The sequence below is a fragment of the Penaeus monodon genome, chromosome 10 (genome assembly GCF_015228065.2).
Source record: "Penaeus monodon isolate SGIC_2016 chromosome 10, NSTDA_Pmon_1, whole genome shotgun sequence".
In the NCBI taxonomy this organism is placed as follows: Eukaryota; Metazoa; Arthropoda; class Malacostraca; order Decapoda; family Penaeidae; genus Penaeus; species Penaeus monodon.
Genome location: NC_051395.1, coordinates 24536112 through 24541111, shown reverse-complemented (window position 1 = coordinate 24541111; position 5000 = coordinate 24536112). Strand labels below are relative to the sequence as shown.

General features: G+C 36.7%; 1 protein-coding gene across 1 annotated transcript in view; it reads right to left on the bottom strand.

The window, feature by feature from the left end:
* Positions 1-5000, bottom strand: part of LOC119577953 — a gene marked incomplete in the record, with an annotated part of 16937 nt that overhangs the window by 10799 nt on the left and 1138 nt on the right.

Below are 5000 nucleotides of genomic sequence, written 5' to 3'. Positions count from 1 at the left end.
AAGCAAAGTGATGATTGCGATGTGCTGTTCACTCAGCTGGAGCTTGATGCCGCTCTTTCAAAAGGAAAATCCACTGCTCTTTGGAAAGATGGCGTCACTTATTACGTTGTAATTAGGTTGCTGAGAAATGTACTTGGTAATCCTGTACTCGCATTATATAATCTAGTTTATGAGAAAGGAGTACTGCCAAACACTTGGACAGAGAGTATCATAATACTAATACCAAAGCCTAACAGTCTGACTGATTATAGACCGATTTTCTTCACTGGTTGTTTATGCAAAACCTTTGAAAGGATGATATTAAATAGACTTATGTATAGAATTAGATACCTACTATCGAATAATCTTCATGGATTTTTACCAGGAAAGAGTGCCCAAGCTTGCATTACGACCTTTCTCACAACTCTCGGGGGCAACAGTTTTACTGTCTTTCTGGATATTAAATCAATATTTGATATTGCCAATCCTCATATCGGCTTACACGAACTGGCCAAGGTAATAATAGTAGAATATCTCCTAAGGTGGATTAGTGAATATTTTCAAAATAGAAAATCAAGTGTACGTTTTCAGGGGTACATAAGCGAACAGAAAGACATGATACTGGGTACACCACAAGGCCGAGTAATAAGCCCTCTTTTGTTCAATATGATAATGAATACATTTATCAAACGTTATTAAGCGAAGCTCAGCGGTCTTGTATTGAGTTATGCAGATGATATTCTCATTCAGACAACAATCACGAAATGGAAAGTGCATTAAGAGTTGTGCCTTCTACATGTAAGGAACTAGGCTTAGTTATCTCCACAGAGAAAACGAAACCATGTAGTCACAACTGTAAAGATAGAAACAAGATATTTAAGTTAAATGGCATGGATATTGAACAGGTTGAGACCTACAAATATCTAGGAGTCACGGTTCCTCATAAGCCAGAACACGTTGAATGCTTAAATCAGAAATGCAGGGGTAGACTGGTTGCCTTGAGGGCGATTGCCGGCAACAATGTTACGTCTAGAGCAAATATTACAATTGTAAGGTTAATTTACACTGCATATATACGACCACTGATAGATTATGTTGCTCCAGTATTAATCACTCAATCATGTAGATCGATTAGAAAGTTAGAAATAGCCTTACGAATTATACTTGGCTGTACGAGAACAACAAAGGTGTTGAGTATGAGGAAAGAGCTATGAATATCTAGTACCCAACAAAAGATAATCGAAATTAATTTTATGATAGCTTTAAAATTACTAAGATCATCAAATGACAATCAAGCTAAAGAAGCTCCGCAAACATTCTTTCACGACATAAACCTGCTTGGGAAAAAAAACATACACAGAGATTATTAAGTATGGTATGAGTGTTTTTTTGAAGGCATTAAACACAAACATTCTGTGCCACCGTGGGATGTAAGATACTTTGATACGATCAAAGCAAATGTTCCCCCCTAAGAATGTAGTTGAAAATAATGTGTTTCTAAAATGAAGGCAAAAAACGACGTTTTGAACCACATATATAACATCAAGAAAAATTGTTCTGTCGATTACAGGTGAAATACACTGACAGTTCGTTAATACCTCAGGTAAGAAGACACAATGTGGTGGCTGCCCGGCTCCGGTTAGGCTACAGACCAGTGTGGCAGGTGGGCGAGGCAGAGGACGTGCCTCAGTACTCATCGTGAATTTTTGGGTGACGCTAAAATGCAACCACCTCCAGCATTACTCCCTCAGTGTCCAAAAGTGCTGACTCATACAAACAGATCTTAGACGTCTGAAGTACTTTTTAGCGAGGAAAATCTACATGTAATACTTTTTGCAATCCCCATTTTTTGGGGGGCTGTTAATTCCTCGAGTTTCCTTGATTATTGTATTTTTTTATCTTTCTTCTCAATTGATTCAGTGGACCCGTGTCATGAATACTCTGTAGCCAACTTTTTAATTTGTGTTGAAAGGGCTTGTCGCTCACTGAGCGAAGTAAATTGATAAAAACAAAAAAAATCTTTCTCTTCTCTTTTCCTTTTTCTCTCTCTTTTTGGTTCTCCTCCTCTCTCTCTCTCTCTCTCTCTTATATATATAATATTTATATAAATTATATATATATAATATATATCATATATAAACACCCCACAACACACACACACACACCACCACACACACACACACCCACACACACACACACACACACACACACACCACAAAATAATTATATATACATAATATACATTTTAAAATTTTATTTTTAATATATAATATATATATAATATATACATATATATTTAGTATCCCTCTCTCTCTCTCTCCTCTCCTCTCTCTTACCCCTCTCTCCCCCTGCTTTGCCCTTTAAGTACGGGAAAGGTCAACAAGCCACTCACAATTCACTAAATTCCCTCACACTCATTCAAAAGTTCACAACTCACTCAAAAGTCACTCATTTACTCCAAGTACTCACAATCGGGGGTGTGTCGATATCCTCTCACTATCTAAACCTCTTTTAAAATCTCCCTCCTGCATATCCCCATAAAAAAATGTAGTTATCGTTTCTCTGGTTTTGCTGTCTTTTCCCGTTTTTTAAAACCCATTTTTCCTGCTTCTTCGACAGCACAAAAATGGGCAAAGAAATTTCAAGACACAACCACACATACACCCACCACCACACCACACACACCACCCCACACAACACACACACACAAAACACATACACACCCACACCATGGTGTGTGGTGTGTGTGGTTTTGTATATAAATATATAATATTATAATAATATATTATAATATATAATATTTTAATATATAATATATTACACATAATATGTACATATGTGTGTGTGTCTTCTCTCCTCTCTCTTCTTCTCTCTCCCTCTCTATATATATATATAAAAGATATATTATATATATAATATATAAAATTTTAATAATTTTAATATAGATAATAGATAGATAATAGATAGATGATAATAGTAGATGGGTAGATAGGTATTAATGGTTTGGTGTGGGGTTGTGTGTTTTCATCATCATTTTTATCATTTCAGGAATTTACTATCTTTATTATTATTTGAGAGTGAGAGAGAGAGAGGGGGGGGAGGGATAAAGGAAAAAGACAGATAGAACAGAAACCACACACCATGCATGCACCATACCACGCACCCACACCCCACACACACACACGTGGGAAGTGCATCCCGCAGAAAGAATGGAAACTAAACTGGGAAACACAGCATAAGAAAAGGGGGGAGGGGATAGAGAAGCCCAAAGGGGGGAAAAAAAGAAGGGCGGAAAGGGGGGGGGAAAAATCAATCACCGAAAACGGGAATATTTTTCGCGATGATTTTTGTGTTTTTTTGTATTTTTTTGTGTGTGTGTTTGTTTTGTGTTTTTGTATGTGTGTTTGTTTGTTTTTTTTAGTTTTTTTATTTTTTATTTTTGCATTTCATGCTTTTGATTTTTTTTTTTTTTTTCCCCCCTTTTTTACTGAAATTTTCCCCGTGCTATCACTGATTTTTTCTATATTTTTTTCCGTAAAACCCCACCTTTCTTTGGGCCTTTTTCATTTCTCCCAAAAATTTTTTTTTTTCATATACTTTGCTTAATTTTTTTTTTTGTCGCTATTTCCCCCTTTTTCTTTTTTTCCCCCTCTTCTCTTTTTATAGCTTTTTTTTTAATTTCCTGTAACCATCTTTTTTTTATTTCCATTCCCTTTTATTTTTTTTTCCCCGTTTTTTTCTTTTTTTTTAATTTTATTTTTCCCTCGACTCTTTTCTTTTTAGAGTTAAAACCCTTTTAATTTTTTTGGGACTCGCTTTCTTATTTTTCTCCACATTAATATTCATTTTTCTTGTTTTCTTATTTTCTTTTTTATCAATTTTCCAAAGATTTTTTTATCATCCTTCATTATATATATAAAATAAATATATATAATATATATATATATTTTATATATAATTTTTTTTTTTTTTTTTTTTTTTTTTTTTTTTTTTTTTTTTTTTTTTTTTTTTTTTTTTTGCTTACCTATTTCCATCTTATTACTTCTGTCTTTTTATTCCTAGACTGACTCATTCCCCCTTTTATTTGGTTTTATATCCTTTCCCCATCCCCCCACCATGTTCCCGTCTTTCCCCCTTTTTTTTTTTATTTTTTTTTTTTTTTTTACACTTGCGACCCTTTCTCAACACTTTCCCCTTAAATATCTTTTTAGGCTACGGAAATATATATACATACATAAATATATATATATATATATTCATTAATCTGTACAATTGTTCAACAATATTCCTTGAACAAGTTATTTCATGTTTCCTCAGAATATAAACTTCATACAAGCTTTTGCGATTTCCCGTAATAACCCCCCCCCTCAAGGTATGCGCTTCACCCCGTGTGGGCGGCCATTCTCGCCCCTTTTTCCCCCCCCTCATTTTCCTCCCTGTTTGGGGCCGACACTGCCCCGCAGGGTCTTTTCTGGCTCGTTAGAAAGATGCGTATTTCGCCCGGGGCCCCATGGGGATCTTATACCTGTGGCTTCGTACGAGAAAAGCTCATTACTGCAACCCGCCTGCTCCACCCCAGGGGATCACGACGACCAGCTACAGCTGGCCTAGCTTGTTTGCCAATCCCCCTTCGTCGCGGGGGTTCGCACCCTGGGGGTTTGGGGTCGAGGTCGCAGGGGGGGAAGGGAGACGGGGGAGGCCAACAGCAGGGGGCGAGACCGGGGCTTCTCCAGCGGTTCCCCACAGCCCTTTTTGCCCCGGCACATTTTTTGGTGAAGCTTCTCCCCGTCCCCACCCCACCCTACCCTTGCCCAGTTACGTATATAGGTACTTTTCCGCCCTGATTGTGCACCCGTAGTTTCCGGACAATAACTGTATGCCCCCCGGCTGTATGTGCCGCCCCGTAGTGGCGCTGCTGAAATTTCTTTTTTTGTTTTTTTTTTTATTTTTTATGTTAAGTTTTTTTTTCGTGTTCCCCTTTTTTTTTTAGTTTTTTTTTTTTACTTTACCCAATTTTTTTT